This window comes from Ischnura elegans, assembly GCF_921293095.1.
Source record: "Ischnura elegans chromosome 13 unlocalized genomic scaffold, ioIscEleg1.1 SUPER_13_unloc_3, whole genome shotgun sequence".
Classification (NCBI taxonomy): Eukaryota; Metazoa; Arthropoda; class Insecta; order Odonata; family Coenagrionidae; genus Ischnura; species Ischnura elegans.
In genome coordinates this window covers 2,807,762-2,830,429 of record NW_025791659.1, presented here as the reverse complement: position 1 = coordinate 2,830,429, position 22,668 = coordinate 2,807,762, and positions in this window count along the sequence as shown.

Genomic DNA, 22,668 nt, shown 5'->3' with positions numbered 1-22,668 from the left:
ATGTAAAACTTAATGCATGTTTCTTAATTTCTATTCTATATTCTATTTCTATCAGCATATAGTAGTATAGTTTGTTATTATACGGGACGTTTTTTGGACGGTGTGGTGTGCATGTGGGAGTGTAAATGCATGCTGCATGCTGGTAATTTATCACCCCCTGCCAAACACCCTAGAGTTGGCTCGCAGGGTATTATGTTGATGTAGATGTATTATTCATAATTATTCAGGAAGCCTTTTATTATAGGTTTCCAAAATAACTAATTACATGCATTTGTTTTATTAAGGTCGGTGTGAATGATATGTTTCCTATCCTATCCTTTATAACCCGATGTTACTTCTGAGCAGCATCAATAATGTTTAATCTTTCAGCTCTATTCAGGAAATATCTAAACTACCCGTTATTTTTAGTGTTTATTTTAATAATGCAATAATTAGCTGCCACGATATTTCTCATTGGGTGCAAAATATTTCATGTTTTTAAAATAAAAAATCTTGAAATTTGATTTCTCTCAGAGGCAGTCTACGCTATTAGATAATGGTTAGGAATAAAAGTCATGTAACTCATCAAGCGCGGTATTTTTAAGTAACCTTTAGCTGTGGATTAGAAGTTATTAATTATCTAAGGTTCTCGACGCAAGATGTCCACATGCGAATATATATCTTTATGACTTCGTGTATTCATCTGTAGCTGGCTTTTTTCACATTTAAAGGGCTATTATTCCTTGTTATTTTATGCTAAGAGACATTGTCAAAATAAATAGTTGCTGCATTGTTAGTTCATGGCATGAAAACAAAAATCTCCAGTGTCGCCGGCTTTTACTTGAAGGGGTGGGCTTGGGCTTTGTAATTCTACATCTAAATCTACATAATACCTTGCGAGCCACCTCTAGGGTGTTTGGCAGGGGGTGATCAATCACCAGCGTTCGACCGTCCCGAAGTGGTCGGAACGGCCGGTCTGGCTGGAAAAAAGTATGTTGGGCGCTTATATTTCACGTGGAAAGCGCCCAATTCCTCGAAAATGTCTTCAATGTAAATAAAATTAATTAACCGAATGATCCATCTTCATCTCGTGGTGTTCTTCCCGTCGGCAGTTCCCAATTTACGAGATCTATCGCTGCCGTTATAATCTCTTATTGATCGTGGAAAAAATGACATTCGGAATCTGTCGGTTCTAAAATCTATCTCTCTTATTATATTTATATGATCTTATCTTCCGTAGTATGTTGGCGTCCGTAAGATATGGTTAACTTCGTCAGAAAAGACACTGCTCTTGAATTTGTCTAAAAGCTTTAATCTATTTTTCAATCAACGGTCCGACAGGGATTCCCATCCGAGTTTATCTAAGAGGTCAGTTACACTAACAAGACTATCGTAACGACCTTTCACATACCTGGCAGCTCTCCTTTGCACGCGTTCTAACTCTGTTATTAAGCCTTGTTCATGAGGGTCCCAAACACTGGCAGCGTATTCCAAATGAGGTCTAACGAGGGACTAGTAGCTAATTTCTCTCACTTTGTCGTCGCACTTTCCTAATATTCTTTTAACAAAACCCATTTTACGATTAGCTTGACCGGTTATTTCTCGAATATGTTTATTCCACGATATCACTATTGAGTCCAACTGCTACATATTTCATGGATTCAACAGCCTCTATTTTGGTATCCCGAATTATATAGCTACGCTGTACGGAGTCATTCTCTGAGGATTAAAAAAATTTCCCTCAGAAAACCCTAAAAGTCACCATTTTGAATCCTTTATCTTAAAATTTCGCCATGTATTAATCTCGCACATACTGCTTATCTACATCTACATAATACCCCGCGAGCCCCCTCTATGGTGTTTGGCAGGGTGTGATCAATCACCACCATGCAGCATGCAATTGGACTCCCACATGCACAACACACGGTCGAAAAAACGTCATGCAGACTAAAAAATTATGATACCATATGCTGTTAGAAACAGTGGCGCACAGAGGATAAAAGGCTTGGGGGGATAAACCCCCCTCCCAGAGCTCATAGGAATTTTTAAGATAAATCTATTTTACTTAATTGCATTAATATTTCTTGTAGAATAGTGTGAGAATTAATGAAATAACCCCTAGAAGGCCCTAAAAATCACCATTTTGGACCGTTTATGTTAAATTTTTCCGGCGTAGGGCCTCCGCACCTCTCGCTTACACTGGCGGGCATACAATACCCCCAAAATCCCCCAGTATTAATTGCGCCTAAAACCCCCACTAGCCTTAATTCCTGGCTACTCCTCTGGTTAGAAATAATAATAAAATTAAGTAACATGCATTAAGTTTGACGTAGATTAGTAGGCTACACCACAAGTCATGCAATCTGTTTATGAGTTCTATCGCTGCCGTTTTAATCTCTAATTGACCGAGGAAAACAAGACTTTCTCAATCTGCATGTTATACAGTCTATTTCTCTTATTTTGTTTACATTATATGATCTTCCGTGGAATGATCACGAAGTAGCAGATGTGTTCTTTATTGTTTTCTTTTCTACAGATTTAAGTTAAGCTCTGTGCTGTTGATATCACCTCTCTCTCTGATATGGCGCGTGTATTTGGTTGCGGTTTGTTTTCTTCCGAATGTGGTTCTTCTCAGAGAGCTCATAAATGATAAAGTTAGTCGTGCGTGCCCGAAAGTGGATTCATCTACATCTACATAATACCCTGCGAGCACCCTCTAGGATGTTCGGCAGGGGGTGACCAATCACCAACATGCAGCATCCAAGAGGACCGCCACATGCACACCACACGGTCTTAGAAATATTTCGCACACTAGAAAAATATACATGCTTATTCATAAAAAAAATGCTGATGGTTAGTAATTACTAGAGCAAGTACATGCAAGTTTAAAAACTACGAAAAAACATGCAATAAGTGATCCTAGCGAGCGTTGCCATTAAGCCTTTCAATTGAGACAACGTTGCTATCCTTATTGAGATATCCTCGATTGATGATGAGATCAATGTCCTTACTGGAATATTTTAATACGTTCCCAGTGAACATGAAATTTGAAAGCCTTTACCGTCTTCGCCTTCTCGTCAGCGTTCTTACCATCACCTCGTGGACTCATCTACATCTGTATCTGCACCAAACAGAGGAGAAAATATTCTTGATTTATTAGCGACAAATATACCACATCAGGTAATAAATGTTGGCACTGTCGAAGGAATAAGTGACCATAGGGTAGTAACTGCAAAGTTTTCCCTAAATACCGCTGTAAACTTTAAAAAAGAGCGTAAAGTTTTCATTTTTAAAAGAGCTAATTTTGATGGGTTTAAGAGTCATATGAAAAATGCTTTCCCCGAGTTTCAAGAATCAGTATTTAAGTTAAATGTAGAGAATACTTGGAAAGCTTTTCTTTCGCTCGTAACTTCGGGAATAAATAGCTACATCCCTAGTAAAATAGTAAAAGAAGACAGCGAACCGAGATGGTACGACGCGGAAGTGAGAAAATCATTGAGGCGACAGAGAGCGTGTCATGCTAAAATGAAAAAAGTCAGCACGGATTTATCCGCTAATGAACGCGAGCTAATAATTAAAAAATATAGGATGACTAAAGCCGCCACGAAGGAAGCGTTCAGGAATGCGTTCACGAATTTTAAAAGAAAAACACTAGTAGAGCAGTTACAGGATAACCCAAAAGCATTTTGGTCATATGTTAGGGTAGTTCAAGGTAAACGATCTACCGTATGTTCGCTGAGAAACGACAATGGAGATGTGTTGACAAGCAGTTACGATAAAGCCAATTTATTAAATTCCTACTTTAAGAGCGTGTTCACGGAGCCTTCCGAAAACTCACCCGAGACCGACGACAATACCTGTATACATAAGATGCCAGCTATTGACATTAGTACGCTCGGAATAGAAAATATATTGAAATCGCTTAGTCCAAATAAATCACCTGGTCCAGACGAAATCCCTTCTCGCGTATATAAAGAACTAGCCTCAGAACTTGCCCCCTACTTGCAGTTAATATTAAGTAAATCCATCAAGCAACACGAAGTACCTAATGACTGGAAAATCGCTAATGTAACGCCAATATTTAAAAGTGGAGACAAGGAACAGCCATCTAATTACAGGCCGATATCTTTAACGTCCATCTCTTGCAAAGTCCTTGAACACATCGTAGTCAGCTCGGTAATGAAACACCTAGACGCGCAAAACTTATTAATGGGAAATCAACATGGATTCAGGAAAAGCAGATCGTGCGAAACTCAGTTAGCGCTTTTCGCCCACGATATTTTAGTCTCCGGGGAAGACAACATTCCAGTAGACGCGATTTTTCTTGATTTCAAAAAGGCATTTGATAAAGTACCCCACGGAAAGTTAATAATAAAACTGAAATCTTATGGTCTAGACGAAGATGTCATTTCCTGGATTAGAGAATGTTTGAGCGACCGCGTCCAAAGAGTAGTATTAGACGGTGCAGCCTCCAATGAGGTTAGAGTCACTTCTGGCGTTCCTCAGGGTAGTGTCATTGGCCCACTCCTATTCCTTCTTTATATGAACGACATTGGCGAAGTAGTGCAGAGTAAGTTACGATTATTTGCAGACGACGCTGTAGTTTACAGAGAAATTCGTACCAGCAAAGATATAGATGAACTAACGAATGACCTTGCTGCTATCCAAGCTTGGTGGGATGCTTGGCAGTTAGAATTAAATTTGGAAAAATGCGTCGTAATGAATTTCTGGAAGAAGAATAACTCCCTACAGCGTAACTATGTCATTCGGGGCACGCAGTTAAAGGCAGTTGAATCTGTGAAATATCTAGGGATTAGACTCAATAATGATCTATCGTGGAATAAACATATTCGAGAAATAACCGGTCAAGCTAATCGTAAAATGGGTTTTGTTATAAGCATATTAGGAAAGTGCGACGACAAAGTGAGAGAAATTAGCTACTTTTCCCTCGTTCGACCACATTTGGAATACGCTGCCAGTGTTTGGGACCCTCATGAAAAAGGCTTAATAACAGAGTTAGAACGCGTGCAAATAAGAGCTGCCAGGTATGCGAAAGGTCGTTACGATAGTCTTGTTAGTGTAACTGACCTCTTAGATAAACTCGGATGGGAATCTCTGTCGGACCGTAGATTGAAAAATAGACTAAACCTTTTAGATAAATTCAAGAGCAGTGTCTTTTCTGACGAAGTTAACCATATCTTGTGGACGCCAACGTACTACGGAAGATCAGATCATATAAATAAAATAAGAGAGATAGATTGCAGAACAGACAGATTCCGAATGTCATTTTTTCCACGATCAATAAGAGATTATAACGGCAGCAATAGAACGCGTAAATAGATTGCATGACTTTTAGTGTAGCCTACTAACCTATGTAAAACTTACTGCCTGTTTCTGAATTTCTATTCTATATTCTATTTCTAACAGCATATAGTAGTATAGTTAGTTATTGTATGGGACGTTTCTTGGACGGTTTGGTGTGCATGTGGGAGTCCAAATGCATGCTGCATGCTGGTGATTGATCACCCCCTGCCAAACACCCTAGAGGTGGCTCGCAGGGTAATTTGTAGATGTAGATGTACATAATTCCCTGCGAGCCATCTCTAGGGTGTTTGGCAGGGGGTGATCCATCACCAGCATTCAGCATGCATTTGGACTCCCACATGCACACCACACCGTCCAAAAAACGTCCCGTATAATAACAAACACTTTTACTTTCATAACCATTCCATCGATGATACAAAACAGTCGCAATATTTAATTGACGGAGTCATATTATACCAATTATGTATTTAGGATGTTTTTTCGATGTCAAAACTTGAAAAGTCTCTATTTAACCTGTAACAAAACGTGATGAAGCAATGTATTATCGCCCTAGCCGACGAAAAATCATCTTAATTATTGTAAATTCGTCTCCTTCCCTTGAAGTACCTCAGATATCAACTCGGGAAACCACTGATCTGCCGAAATAAATCCGTTAATTATCTGCTTTGCTAGAAAATTGTCCAGTTTTTCCATAAAATGCTTCAGCGCTCGCCGATTCTCAAGTGTTCTTAGGCATGGGTTCGCGTCGAGAGATTTGGCTGAGCTAATGCCTGTTCTACACGCTCGGATCAGCATATCCGTCTTAGCTCAGCCAAATCGCTCAGCGCAAACCCATTCATAACGAGAGGCTTAAGTCGACCCCACGCCAACTGATGGCAATAACTAAAAGTCTAAGAAAACTTGTGAATCGGCGAGCGCTGAAGCATTTTATGGAAAATTTTCTAGCAAAGCAGATAATTACCAGATTTATTTTGGCAGATCAGTGTATTCCCGAGTTGTTATCAGTGGTACTTCTACGGAAGAAGATGCATTTAGAATAATTCAGATGATTTTTCGTAGGCTAGGGCGATGATACTTCCTCAGGTTTTGTTGCAAGTTAAGTAGAGTATTTTGAAGTTTTTACATCGAAAAAAATCCCTAATACATATCCTAGGCGTTAAACCGCGCGTGTAGAACAGACATAAGCCGGATGGCCTGATCCGAGCGAGTAGAACAGGCATAAAGACAAACGGGGAAACCCAGGGGAAGAAGGAGGACTCGAGCCATAAATGTAGAAGAAAAACACCGTGGAAAAAACCACATAAACGGAAAGGAAAAGGGGATGGAGAGGAATAGAAAGAGAAAGTTGAAAGAGCGTGCCATTTGAAATGGAGAGTTGGGAGTAAGTGGCGAAGCAAGGAGTAGGCGAGGGATAGAAGTCCCGCGAAAGGGTTCCTGAGGAAGGAATGAGGGGAGAATTAGCAGGTGTACAAGGAAGGGATTCGGCAGAAAAAAAATGGTCAACACAATACAGTGGGAGTGGGTGGGTTGACGGAAAAACCCCTGTGGAGGGTGGGGTCTGTAGAGGAGTGGGTGAAGAAAGAATATGGACATTTGTTCTCGGGAAGGGGTCTTAAGGAGAGTGGGTAGCAAACACAGGTTCTTCGTCAGCACTTTTGTACCGGTCTGCATATTTGCATATTGCTCTTAAATATCTTGCCTTGTACCTTATTTTCAAGCAGTAGAATTTCCGGTTTAAAATTTTGCAGGGAATTTTTCAGAGGTGAATTCACATGTAATGTGCATGAAATCTACATTTATGTAATACCCTGCGAGCCACCTCTAGGGTATTTGGCGGAGGGTGATCAATGCATGCAGCATGTAATTAGAATCCCACAAGTACAACACAGGGTCCAAAAAGCGTCACGCATACTAACAAATTATGCTACTACATGCTGTTAGAAATAATAATAAAATTAAGAAACATGCATTAAGTTTTAAATAGGTTAGTTGGCTACACCACTAGTCATGCAATCTATTTGAGTGAACCATATCTTACGGACGCCAACATATTACGGAAGATCAGATCATATAAATAAAATAAGAGACATAGATTGTAGAACAGACAGATTCCTAATGTCATTTTTTCCACGATCAATAAGAGATTATAACGGCAGATATAGAGCTCGTAAATAGATTGCATGACTTGTAGTGTAGCCTATTAACCTATGTAAAACTTTACGCATGTATCTTAATTCAATTATTATTTCCAACAGCATATAGTTGTATAGTTTATTATTGTGCGGGACGTTTTTTGGACGGTGTGGTGTGCATGTGGGAGTCCAAATGCATGCTGGTGATTTATCATCCCCTGCCAAACACCCTAGAGGTGGCTCGCAGGGTATTATGTAGATGTAAATGTATTTATGAATTCTATCGCTGCCATTATAATCTCTTATTGATCGTGGAAAAAAAGACATTCTGAATCTGTCTGCTCTTCAATCTATGACTCTTATTTTATTTATATGATCTGATCATCCGTAGTATGTTGGCGTCCGTAAGATATGGTGAACTTCGTCAGAAAAGGCACTGCTTTTTGAATTTATCTAAAAGGTTTAGTCTTTTTTTCAATCTACGGTCCTTATGAGATTCCCATCCGAGTTCATCCAAGAGGTCAGTTACTCTTACAAGACTATCGTAACGACCTTTCACATACCTGGCAGATCTTCTTTGCACGCGTTCTATTTCTGTTATTAAGCCAGAGGGTCCCAAACACTGGCAGCGTATTCCAAATGTGGTCGAACGAGGGAAAAGTAGCTAATTTCTCTCACTTTGTCGTCGCACTTTCCTAATATTCTTTTAACAAAACCCATTTTACGATTAGCTTGACCGGTTATTTCTCGAATATGTTTATTCCAAGATAGATCTTTATTGAGTCTAACGACTAGATATTTCACGGATTCAACTGCCGTTAACTGGGTGCCCCAAATGATATAGCTACGTTGTAGGGAGTTATTCTTCTTCCAGAAATTCGTTACGACGCATTTTTCCAAATTTAATTCTAACTGCCAAGCATCGCACCAAGCTTGGATATCAGCCCAGGTCATTCGTTAGTTCATCTACATCTTTGCTGAAACGGATTTCTGTGTAAACTACAGCGTCGTCTACAAATAATCGTAACTTAATGTGTACTACTTCGCCAAAGCAAATGCAAGATATTTCAGGGATTCAACTGCCTTTAATTGGGTGTTCCGGAAATTCATTACGACGCAATTTAATTCTAACTGCAAGTAATTACAAGTAAAGATGAACAAATTACTCATAAAACCGTTACCAAGAATTTTTTGGCGCTGACGGTATTTCCAATTGCGTATGGCTATTGGCAATAACCACCTGAAGAAATTCTGAATGTTTTCTTTCAAACATCGACAAAGCGTAACCTTCCTTTAAAATTATTCCGCATCCCAAGCCAGCCCACCCATATTGCCCATAGGGAGAGCATAGTATGGCAGTCTTTCTTTGCAACGACTCTTTTCCCTATTTGTATATGAAGTATAGTCATAATATTCAGGAGATATATTGCAAATACTTTAAAGTAATGGAATACACAATCTATTTGTGGTCTTCGTTCGTTAAAACGGCCCTATGCTCCTCAACGTTCCATGCCCGTTTTCCCATAAGGAAAGCAATGGAATCCGTGCGGTGGGTTTGTGGATGAATTTTCAAAAGTACATAGGATCGGTTTTGAGCCTTATTAAGGATTCAGTCACAAGGCGAAAGAAATTATAAATGTTTGACGGTAATATTTTTTAATCATCGTCAAACTGTGGAACTTAAAATTAGCATTTTTCCAAGCCCTTGGTTTCCAAACACGTATTTCCCGTAAAGAAAGCATGACGTGGCAGACTACCCTTGCAACGACTTTTTTCAGTACTTTAAATGGAGTATTCGGATTATATTCTGAAGATACTTTGGAAATACATTAAATTAACGGAATACGCATTCCATTTCCGGCCTTCATTCTTCAAAACGGCCCTGTGCCCCTCAACGTGCCATGAAGGTTTCCCGTAACAAAAGCTTTAGAATCCGTGCAGTTGGTTTTTGTATGAATTTTTAAAAATACTTGCAACTATTGTTAGACCTACAAAATGACTAAGTGACAAGGCTGAAGGAATGAGGAATTTTTAAGGGTATTATTTAAGAATCGTAGTCAATCCATGACTTAAAAGCACTTTTCCAAACCCCAGGATTCCACACCCGTCTTTCCCGTAAGGAAAGCATGGCGTGGCATACTCAGAATGAAAGGATATTTACCGTTAACGAAATGCGTTCACTAACTAAATTCAGGACATAGATTGACATCGTAAGAAATTGAAACTGGGAAGTAAGTACCTGCTTCGAAATGTTTTAGTACTCCTTTTTTTTGTATAATGCCGTGAAACTCACCATTTTGAACCATTTATATGAAATTTTTTCTGGGGGGAAGCACACACCTCCCGCTTACCCAGGGTATTCCATACATCTATATCTACATCTACATTTTACCCTGCGAGCCACCTCTAGGGTGTATGGCAGGGGGTGATCAATCACCAGCATGCATTTGGACTCCCACATGCACACCACACCTTCCAAAAAACCTCCCGTTTAATAACAAACTATAATACTATATGCTGTTAGAAATAGATTATAGAATAGAAATTAAGAGACATGCATTAAGTTTTACATAGGTTAGTAGGCTACACTACAAGTCATGCAATCTATTCACGAGTTCTATTGCTGCCGTTATAATCTCTTATTGATCGTGGAAAAAATGACATTCGGAATCTGTCTGTTCTGCAATCTATCTCTCTTATTTTATTTATATGATCTGATTTTCCGTAGTACGCACCCTGAGGCACCCAAGTATTTTGCGCCTAAAACCCCCCTAGCGTTAATTCCTAGCTGCACCCCTGGTGCAGGGTAATATATATATCGGAAGAAGGTTATCATTAAGTCATACATTTTTGTGGTAGAAATCCGTGGTTACTGAAGACGTACTACAGATTGAACCAACACGGCCAATATTTGTTACCCACTAGTAGTCGAATATTTTGGACTCAAAAAAGTGAACAGTCTTTTCTCGTTTGTTTCCCCCCTCACTGCTGTTCATCTCAGAAAACCTTCTCCTCACGTGCGGCGAAAATGTTAAAATGCGTTTCGTGGGCCCGCGGAGCAGGGACTTCAATAATAATGGGCGTGGTACACCCTCCGAAGGGTCGCTAATCCGGGAGCCCATCCTTGACGAGCTAGCCCACGGAGGACCGTCTCATCGACCCTACGAGCGGGGGTCGAAAAGTGACCGCTCTGAGCGCCATTTGAAAATCAATCAATCAATCCGATCATCAAAAAATGATTGTTTTCATCGCACTCCAGCCTATCAAGCAATCAAGTGCGTCTTCGAACCGTGTTTCTGCAATGAAAAATAACGATATTGTTAACATTGCTAAAAAAAAGCGGCAGCAGACCACCGAAAAATGGCAAATCCGCCTATGTGTGTAATGTATTAATCATACCAGAGAGGATCATACTTGAGTCCGCGAGAATCTGTCAACCTACTGCATTTCAAAAAAACTGTTTTCGGTTTGGCCCCCCAATATTTTTTTGTAAATCGGCATCCCTGATCGTCAACACAACTTGAAACAACATACTAGTATTAAAGAAGAAAAGGAATTTCTCAAATGGCCGTATAATTCTCCCTGCTCGTCCACCTTGCAAGTCGAAAAATTTTGCTGCGTTGTTTTTTCCAACATACTAGTAATAATATTGCCATGAAGACACATCACTTTCTTGTTTCAAACACATAAGCCGATGTCCTACGGTCAAATTTGCATCAAAATTTTTGTCCAAATATTTTGATGCAAATATTTTGACGCAACTGGACGATCCCAAGATGGATCTCATTTTGATAAAAAACAAACGAAAGACGATATTTATGTAAACAAATTTGGAAACTTGTGGAGGTTAAGGATTCTGTCTTTTCTAGCTGGCGAAATTGTCTGAACAGGCATCTTAAACATTAAAGATGCGAAAAAAAGAATACATAAGGAATGCTTTAGTTGGCCTTGGCTGGAATGGGGGTATGAATGCGTTGGAATAAGCATGCTAAAAATGTTGGAGAAGGAGTTGGTCGCTGATGTTCCCGTTTATTATATAGAAATTGACGATAAGTGAGGATATATCATATCCCTTATCAGCAAGGTTGAGGGCAGAAGAAAACGCCAGGATGCAAACGTGAGGCAGTTTATTCCCGCGAGGAAAATGTTATTAATAAATGATGGACATTGTGGTTGAGGAGATGTTATGAATAGTGCTGTTAGCGTGCATTTAAATCACATTTTTCTCTCCTAATCTAGCAGTTGCTAAAATATGGTCTTTACCTTTTAATCGTGGTAATAGAAACGGGCAGCTGTAGTGTTTCACAGGTATAATCGTCATTTCATATAATTCGTCATTTTTCCAGCTGCTTGCTCACTCGGATTGCATGCCCTCCAAAAGCTAACCAGTAGAATTCGGCCTCGATACCTTGAGTAAATCTTTTATTCTTTCCAAAACATCCGTCTTTGTATTGCGATTCTAAAAATAGCTCCCTTCTTATTAAAGATCAACTCATTATTACGGATTTCCTAGTTGAGAGTTTCCATCGCCTATCGAGACCAATTTTTGCTCATTTTTACTTTTAGGACCACACCAAGCGATGAAATAGACGATCACGAACATATTTCAATCAATATATTTTATTCTTTCCTTCAGCCTTGTAACTTAGTCATTTAGTAGGTCTAACAATAATAAAAAGTATTTTTCTTAATTCATACAAATACCAACTGCACGGATTCCAATGCTTTTCTTACGGGAAACCGTTCATGGCACGTTGAGGGGCACAGGGCCGTTCTTAAGAACGAAGTCCGAAAACGGAATGCGTATTCCGTAAATTTAATGTATTTACAAAGTATCTTCAGAATTCAATCCGAATACTCCAATTGAAAGTACTGAAAAATAAATGAAAGGGGAGTCTGCCACGCCGGGCTTTCTTTACGGGAAATACGGGAGTGGAAACCAGGGGCTTGATTAAAAAATATTACATTCTATCTGTTATAATTTCTTTCGCCTTGTGATTAAATCCTTAATAAGGCTCAAAACCGATCATATGTACTTTTAAAAATTCATGCAAAAGCCCACGGCACGGATTCCATTGCTTTTCTTATGGGAAAACGAGCATGGAACGTTGAGGGGCATAGGGCCGTTGTTACGAAGGAAGACGGCAAAAAGATTGTGTATTCAATTATTTTAAGGTATTTGCGATGTATCTCCAGAATTTTATTGCTATACTTCATTTATAAATAGGGAAAAGAGTCGTTGCAAAGAGAGTCTGTATCCCCATGCTCTCCCTATGGGCAATATGGGTGGGCTGGACTGGGATGCGGAATAATTTTAACGTAAGGATACCCTTCGTCGATGATTGAAAGGAAGCATTCAGCATTTCTTCACCTGGTTATTGCAAATAGCCGTGCGCAATTGGAAATATCATCAGCGCCAAAAAAATCTTGGTAACGGTTTTATGAGTATTTGTTTATCTTTACTTGTAATTATATTTATTTTATTAAAAAATGTATTTGCATATTAAAAATATAAGTAATTAGTAAATTAATTTTTGAGTGATTACATTAGTTGTCTCCGTAGCTGGAATGAGGTTAGGAATGTCGTGGGTACGTTCCGCAACCACATAAAAGAACATAAATACCCAAATTGCGGGAATATATAGTTTGTTTTAAAAAGACGGGACTGGAAACCGTGTCCTTACATTTTCCAACTGAAAATCCGACCTCAGCGCAATGGGAACGGAAAAAACAACCGTTCGTCAAAGTTAAGCGGGACTGACAAAAGAGACATCGAGTATATCAGCAAAAGATATCATAAATTCAGAATAAAAATATTCTCGCGAGCTGCCAGACCAACACTCCGACCACCCAATTGCCCACATTTGCTACTTCATGATCATACTACGGAAGATCAGATCGTATAAATAAAATAAGAGAGATAGACAGCAGAACAGAAAGACTCGGAATGCCTTTTTTTCCACGATCAAAAAGAGATTGTAACGGAGGCGATGAAACTCATAAATAGATTACATGACTTATAGTGTAGACTACTAACCTATGTAGATATGATAATATAATTCGGGGTACCTATTTAGAGACCGTTGAATCCGAGAACTATCTAGGAGTTGGACTCAATACTGATCTATCGTGGAATAAACATATTCGAGAAATAAGCGATCAAGCTAGTTTGCTAAGCTAAGCTGAAATGGGTTTTGATAAAAGAATATTAGGGTAGTGCGACGACAAAGTGAAAGAAATTAGCTTCTCTTCCCTCGTTGGACCATATTTGGAATACAAAAAAGAGACATCGAGTATATCAGTAATAGATATCATAAATTCAGAATAAAAATATTCTCGCGAGCTGCCAGACAAACACTGCGACCACCCAATTGCCCACGGCAGCAATAGAACTCGTAAATAGATTGCATGACTTGAAGTGTAGCCTACTAACCTATGTAAAACTTAATGCATTTTTCTTATGTCAATTATTATTTCTAACAGCATTCAGCAGTATAGTTTGTTATTATGCGGGACGTTTTTTGGACGGTGTTGTGTGCATGTGGGAGTCCAAATGCATACTGCATGCTGGTGATTGATCACCCCCTGTCAAACACCCTAGAGGTGGCTCGCAGGGTATTATGTAAATGTAGGTGTAAATGTCGTAAGTCTCAGGATCGAGATCGGATGAGGTATTTTTTTCCTTAAGAAGTGCTGATTTTATCACTTAATCGCATGTGTTTTAGCGCATAGTCCTGTGAATTAAAAAAAATATTTTACATTGAGTGCAATCTGTTTAGTACGAATGTTGCCTCTGAAGCACTTGTGTTGTAACAATTTAAATTCCTTATTGGCTAGACCGCTTATACCGCTGACATGTTCATTCACCCCATGTGAAATACGTTGCTGCCAGCCAAACTGCGCAGTTTGGGCTTCAAGGCTTGGCCTTCACGCAGGAGTGACGGATTTCACATGGGGGTGAGTTTCGGGGAAATGCGCAAAAATTATTTCCTATTAGAGTAAGGAATTTCGGTTCATTTGATGGAGTCGGTTCATGGTATTTGATTCGTGCCAATGAATCGGTTCTTTAAATCGCTCATAATTAACCGAATGAACCGTGGAATCTCAAATCCATGTGAATATCGAATCCATATGAATATTGATTCAATCTGAATCTGTGTGAATCTCGAATAAATAATGCATGCGTAACCAGAAGCGGATCCAAGATTTTGGGGGCGGGGGTTAACAACTACTGTGGTAAATTTCTATTTATTTTGAAATGAATGTTATTAAAATGAAATTAAATGACTGAGTCTCCGTTATACACAAAATGAAACGAAAGCATTAATTATCGTGCTAAAATCTTGCCTACTATTTAAGCGTCTAGGGGGGGGGGGTTAGGCAAATCCGCCTATGTGTGTAATGATTGATCACCCCGTGCAAAGAACCCTAGAGGTGGCGCGCAGGGTATTATGTAGATGTATTAATCATACTTGAATCGGTCTACCTACAGCATTTCAAATATTCCAAAAGCTTTTATCACGTTCTACGAAATCAGTGCATATCAGTTCTGTCACACTAATATACATACTGCATGTACCTGCGAGTCAAATCAGTAGTAATTATGGTGGAGAGTTCATTTTTATTATCAACCTGTATGGCCATTCGTCAGAATCTAATGAAAATTCATCGCCTTTCATGGGTAGCATCTACGCAGTCTCGCCTAATTAAAAGAGCTCTTATCGAAGGAATTGGATTTGAACCTTCCCTCGTTCATTTTGAATGATTTGGATTCTGCGGTTCATTTTCAACGATTTGGATTCGGCGGTTCATTTTCAACGATTTGGATTCCGCGGTTCATTTTGAACGAATTGGATTCGGCGGTTCATTTCGAACGAAAAAATCGTGATTTCAAGTCCCGTTCAAGCCCTCGAATCGTTCATTTGAACGATTCATTCATGAACGACACAGCTCTATTTCCCATTAGCCGAAGAGGCGCTCCGGTACGCAGTTTGTCTTCGCAGAATCCGTAGCAGAATCTAACAATAAGAAAAAAACAACACAGTTTTTTGGGATCATCATGTTTCTTAAGGGGTTGAGTCAATGGGGGAAAACTGCTCAGGGGCTATGCAGGGATCAGTGGGTAGGGGAAGTGCGCCTGCGCGGTGGGGCTGGAGCCTCATTGGTTACCCATCTGGCCGTCCGTCCAATGACCTGCCTCAAGCGCCTCAAGGGATCGCCGCCCACTGTCATTTCGTCACTTCTTCCCTGAGACCCGCAAGAAATGGTCGACAACTGGCGTCCACCCTGTCCGCGTACGCTGAGATCCAGTGCCCCGAAGTCTGCTGTACTCAGGATGCGCCGTGAACTTCCAACGTTATCTGCATTTGTTGGAGGACCTGTTGCTATTCCTGTGTTTTGGACCAATATCTTCGTTGGGGCCTGTACGCAAATTTGTCATCTACCGTGAGTAAACTTTTTTCCTCAGTTTCATTTGCATTTGTTTGAATTCGGATTATCGCAGATGATAGCTCCGAAAAATCAGTGTCGTTTTGATTACAAGTAGGGGAGGTAGCCGGTGTTTTCCAGTGAATATATATATAGTGGCATTTCTTCATTATTCGCAATTTTGCAATCGGTTTTAGCGATCGTAAAATAAATGCCTTCACGGAAAGAATTGTGTTTTAATTGGAAAGATAAATACTCGAGCATTTAGATCATCTAGAAATGTTGAAATGCAACTGCGCTTATGTTAAATAGTTCAAATTTAATTTATAGTGGACGTTTTTTCCTTGTAATATTTGCAGATCATTTTCCCGATGCATGAAGATTATATTCACGACAAATGATTTTCTAGTTTCGCATTGCACAACTGTTGCATTGTTTAGTGAGCGCTGTATTTACAATGGCTAAAATACATGAATCTCAAAACATGATGGTCTTAAAATTTCACTTGTGCGTTCATCTTCTTTTAAATTACGTGCTTCTCATAGGTAATTTTTTTCATAGATTTTTTCCCGTTACGAGGTCAATAAATTTTCCGTTGAAATCTCTCACTTATTATTGTGCTTGTTTGAATCAGTTGTTTTGGCGTTAAGAATTGGTTTTGTTCATAAATCATGCTGAACCAGTGCGAAGATATTTTAGGGCCGGTTTTATAATGCCTGACTAAACTTCACGTTAACTAAGGTGGGGATAACGGTGACGTGTAATTTACTGAGAGGTTGCATATTATGGGCCGGCTTATTTATGCCTGGTTAAACTAGAGTTTATGCTTAGCGTCAGTTAAGTCCCGAAATTCTGTTGTGTAATTGACGGTCAAGTCAATTCTGGGCGTCTAAGTGGTATTCAAACTAAACCGTGGATTTTCCCGGGGTAAAAGGTTAACGGGAAGATTGTTGATATTAAAGGTTGACGTGAAGGTTAAAAGTGACGGACGCTTTGAAATGCTGAAGTACCTTACGATATTACAATAAGAAATAATTGACCAAGCGCGGCATCCTCTGTTTTCCTTCGTATCTGCGATGTTAGTTATCAATTCACAATATTTTTAGCACCATAATAACAATGTAATAAGTGAAATATTTTCATAAGATCGGTGATTTATTTGGAGCTGACCTGTTGTTTTCATGCTCTTAGAAGTATTCTTCGGTTATACGCTACAAGATCCTAAACTAACCTATGTAGTTTGATAATAATCACCATCCAATTAATACTGTAATTTTTGTGGACTGCAGTCGGAGATCATGTGATCAACCCCTGAAAATAATGCAATATTTGTGACGGTGGTGGCGTTTGTTATGATTTGTACCAGCCGAAGTGTTGGTGAAAAATTCTAAAATTACATATCGTATGAAAGGAAGGAGGTGAAACAGGAGTGTAGGTGTATAAATCTATTATAACCTGATTTTGCTGTCTTCATCTAAGTATTCCAAATGTGACGGTGTTTACAACTTCCGTAGCCAAAATTTTTAAGTAGCACCATAAACAATATGTGGCGTAAGCCTTGATATTTATTGGAGATAAATATGTGGGAATGAGCGGGGAAAGTGAAAGATTGCGTGAAAAAGAAATGACTTAGCACGTTTCGTACGCAGTATATACAAGATGCTGTTCCGAGTTTTCTTCGGAAGTTGAGAAAGGCAAATTGATTCAACCAATATACCTCGTGTGGGTAATAAAGTAAGAATGACGGAGTTATATATGAGATGGTTGATGTATTAATTATTAATGAACTTGTTTGGCAAATTAGCATTTAGAGTGTGGAACAATGCTAATTATTGTGACTTTTGTGACTTTAGTAATGACCTGTCATCCTTCTGATAGAAAAGTATTTGGAAAGGCAGCTTAAGCAAGAGAGTGAATTCCTATCCCATCTGTAGTTTCTCTTTGCATATTGTTGTGTGTTGCCTTCAACAGAAAAGAAATGTGACTAAAGAGCCGAAGTACTGTTCTTAGTCAAACACGGGTTATGTACTGTTAAAACCTCCTTGCAAATTATCTTCCAACAAATGTAGCTTCAGAGCCATAGAATCAGTGGTGCCTATCTAGATACCTCAGGTTAATTCATACTTATCATAAATAACTATAATTGTATGTACTGTTGAACAGGGGCGGATACAGAAAACACTCAAGGGGGGGGCGCAAAAGATATATTGAGTTGCCTTTACTTTTTATCGCGATATCGCAATAAAAAATAATCAAGTCACAGGCAGAGTAAAATAAAATTTTAATTAATGTAATTATACACATATATAAGACAATGCCATCTTATGATATAAAAAAGTCACAATCGTGGTTCTGCCATGTTTGCCAATACGGCCGGACCCGCAAGGGAGGGGCGCGCGCCCCCCATCTGTATCCGCCACTGCTGTTGAAACCTCCTTGCAAATTATCTACCGTCAAATGTAGCTTCAGAGCCAAAGAATCACTGGTGCCTATACCTCAGGTTAATGCATTGTGCCATTTGGTTACCAATACTAGGTTATATTTTTTCAGATTTGAATATTTTAACTTACCCAGATAGCACAAAGTAAGTGAGTTAACCGTTTCTTATGGTTTTCTTACGGAAAAAATTGATAAGCAGCTTATCGTAAGCTAAGGGACTTATATAAGGCAAGGGTAAGACGTTAGGGGCGTTTAGGTAAGGAATGCCGTCAAATATCCTCAGGCAATGTAAGTCACTTCTGTTGGAGCGCCAAAGGCGGCTGAACAGCGTACTACACATGCTACGCGGCTCATCTTGACATGAATTTAAAGGCTATTGGGGAAATTTAGCGAGTTTTTAGAAGGGCTGAACAACTGATAACAGATTTTCCCGTAACTAGAAAAAAATTAATAACTGCAAGCAACCGGCTAGTGAAGATATAAAGCATAGTACAAGTACTCTATCCATGCGGCGGAAAGAAAAAAAAATAACTTCAAGATGGATCCGAACGTGCGATCCTCGAAACCGAAGTACTACTCGCTGACCACTGCACCACGGCAGTTGTTGAGAGTAGGTGGCGTAGTTACTAATTAAATATCCAATTATGTAAAAAAAACTTGTTTGGCATGTGCATGAAAAACTGAATTTATTCAAGGTCCATACATTTTAACATTTATGAATTTTAAATTATGGTTTGATAACCCGACGACTACAGTACGTATATTAGATGTTCCTTCCGGCATTTTTATATTATTCTACGTTGGTATTCTTGTGAAATTGTGTTTTTCTTACGACCTTCGTTAAGCTATCAGTTCATAAATGTGAATGATTTTCAAATTATGGCGGTATGATGTTATTTCTCCTCATAATATAGAAGCGCCAATAATAAAAACATTGTTTTAATGCATAAAGGCCTTAATTAACACTCGGTAACGATGGGATAATAACAGCATCTACGGAAGTGCTGAAAGTTTGGCATCCATTTTGCCATTACTCTGGATGTTTGTCGCCCTGGCCGTAAGAAACCCATAACAAGCTTACTTGAGAAGCGACTTCCTTATTTCTTCCTTTCACCTTATCTCAATGACTTATAATGTGCTAGCTGGGTACTGAATGTAAACAAATTTATGCGTTATCCTTAAAAAGTTTGATTTTCTTCCACGCATTTGAACCTTAATTCATGGATAGAATTGGGACCCTTACACCTAAAGACTTGAGGAATATCAAAGGCTGGATGAATCAAAGAAATATTATGTTAAGCTTCTCAAGCATCGCCTGCTGAGGGAATGTTTGAAACGACCAGTCAGTTGTAAATATTTAGCCTGCTGGGCTACCCTGGCTATAGGGAAATCTGTTGTCCGTGTACATATGTATTTGTTCATGAGGTTGAATTTATAGGAATTGACTTCATTCACCGCCCATTATTTACCATGTTCATTGGTGACCACTGAAACTTTTTCATCGATAAGTTCTTTCATAGTCTCAAATGGGATACTTGGTATGGTTTCTTCCTAAAATATTAAACTTCACTACTACTTGTCGACGTTTAACTAACTAATACGTTTAATAAGTTTCAAAAGGATAAGTAAAGTCATATGTAAAATGGCTGTTCTGCATAGGAATATTCCTATGCGGAACAGCCATTTTACATCACATATCTGGTACATTTGTTAATTTCTTGGGATTTCAATCCCATATGTAGCTTCCATTAATTTTTTCATGCTCCATCCATTGGACAATCAATAGTGAGTACCAAAGTTCAAATATCCATTAGGCATCATATCTTCAACACTTGTGACCATGTATGACTAGATATCTCATTCCATTATTTAATGTTATGAAGTAATCTACTCATTAAGGTGGACATAGTTCTTTGTAACATACATATTTCTTCCATTTATTATAGAACCATTGTCTCCTTGCCCTTGCTTGTTACTAAAAATCCTAAATCACTGTTGTCCGCATCTCAAGCTTGATGCACACTTCTTATAAGTCATTTATATATCTAATTCATCTCCTGCATTAATTCCCTCACCTCACTTAACATGTCTAGCCTTTCCTACTTTCTTTCCCTCTGTCAATATTTTCTATATATTCCTGTGTACCCCTATTCTTATCCTTTATCTGGGTCAATAACAGTTTCACACCTAACCTTCCTCCATATCTCTTAACCAGACTTTTATTTGCACTTTGGTGCAGTGATTATTCCCGTAAATCTCCTCTTTTTATTTATTCCCTGTCTGTCTCACTCCGATCTCTACTCCTGGAGATGTATTTTAACATGCATAGCAGCAATTTATGTAATGAGAAACAGTCTATGATCATGTCGCAAAGGCAAATTTTCTTAAAAGATTTACGAAAGTGGAGTGGATGTAAGAGAAATTTCTTCTTTACTCACTTCTAAAATAGAACATGGTATGATAAAATTCTATGAGGAGGTCATATTATCCCAGTTATGGTCATGAAAGCATATAAATTTCATATTAGCGAGTGATGTCATTGTGGTGCTATCAGAGATTGTTTGGGGCCACATTCGAAAGAATCACCCCAGAGGTAGTTAGTGAAAAAATGACTAGCTGTGACACCTGGTAACAGCATAATTCCTTTGAAAACTCAAATCCAAAAAAGACAGGTACAGTGCAGTAGTTGTTAGTGCATGCTGGAATACTTATGCTTTAAATGAAATACAAATAAATTCTTTGCTTGCTATGTAAATAACTGTATGTTTGTACATTGGCAGATCTATGTGGGGGCTAAGGGGATATACCCTTGGGTATAATTCACACTAGATAGAATGACGATTTTTTTTCCAACCCCCGCTACATCTGGAATTTTAACCTCACTTAGCCCCTTGTTGCTATTCTGGATTCTTTTGTGTCTTTTTACATTTCTTCCATTTATTAGAGAACCATTGTCCCCTTGCCCTTGCTTGTTACTAAAAGTCCTAAATCACTGTTGTCGGCATCTCAAGCTTGATGCACACTTCATCTGCATCATTTATATATCTAATTCATCTCCTGCATTAATTCCCTCACCTCACTTAACATGTCTAGCCTTTCCCACTTTCTTTCCCTCTGACAATCTTATCTATATATTCCTGTGTACCCCTATTCTTATCCTTTATCTGGGTCAATACCAGTTTCACACTTAACCTTCCTCCATATCTCTTAACCAGACTTTTATTTGCACTTTGGTGCAGTGATTATCCCCGTAAATCTCCGCTTTTTATTTATTTCCTGTCTGTCTCACTCCGATCTGTACTCCTAGAGATGTATTTAGGCCGTTTTACACGGAGCACGGAATTGCACGAATGCTTGAACGAAATTAGAACAGGGACAACTTTACATCACACATTCTCGCATGTGTTCCAGCAATACACAGCTTTACACGACGCATTTTTGATTGCGCCTTCGCACGTACGTCAGATTGTGCAATTCTATGTACTGTGTAAAACGGCCTTTTTAACATGCATAGCAGCAATTTATGTAATGAGAAACGGTCTATGATCATGTCAGAAAGGCTAATTTTCTTAAAAGATTTATGAAAGTGGAGTGGATGTAAGAGAAATTGCTTCTTTAATCACTTCTAAAATAGAACATGGTATGATAAAATTCTATGAGGAGGTCATATTATCCCAGTTATGGTCATGAAAGCATATACATTTATTATTAGCGAGTGATGTCATTATGGTGCTTTCAGAGATTATTTGGTGCTACATTCGAAAGAATCACCCCAGAGGTAGTTAGTAAAAAAATGACTAGCTGTGACACCTGGTAACAGCATAATTCCCTTGAAAACTCAAATCCAAAAAAGACAGGTGTAGTGCAGTGTTAGTGCATGCTGGAATACTTATGCTTTAAATGAAATACAACTAAATTCTTTGCATGCTATGTAAGTAACTGTATGTTTGTACCCCGCCCTGGGTATCCAATTCACACTAGATAGAATGACGATTTTTTTTCCGACCCCCGCTACATCTGGAATTTTAACCTCACTTAGCCCCTTGTTGCTATTCTGGATTCATTAGTGTCTTTTTATAATTAAGTACTTTGCTCAATATTTCAAGCATGCTCAATGAAAACTTCATATTTGGTGGCCTCAGAATAAAGGAAAATTTGTATCACATATATATATATGTATAGTATCCGTAAACACCATTGAGAGTTGAAAAATTTCATATCAAGCTTTCATTCTGATTAGATAGGATTTTCAATGGATTATTTCTTCTAAATTGAACCCAACAACTGTAATATATTCGCAACCTGTCTCTTCTCCGTTTATTTTTACTTTGCTGTTGATTAGATGTGAAGTCTAGTTGCTCTTGTG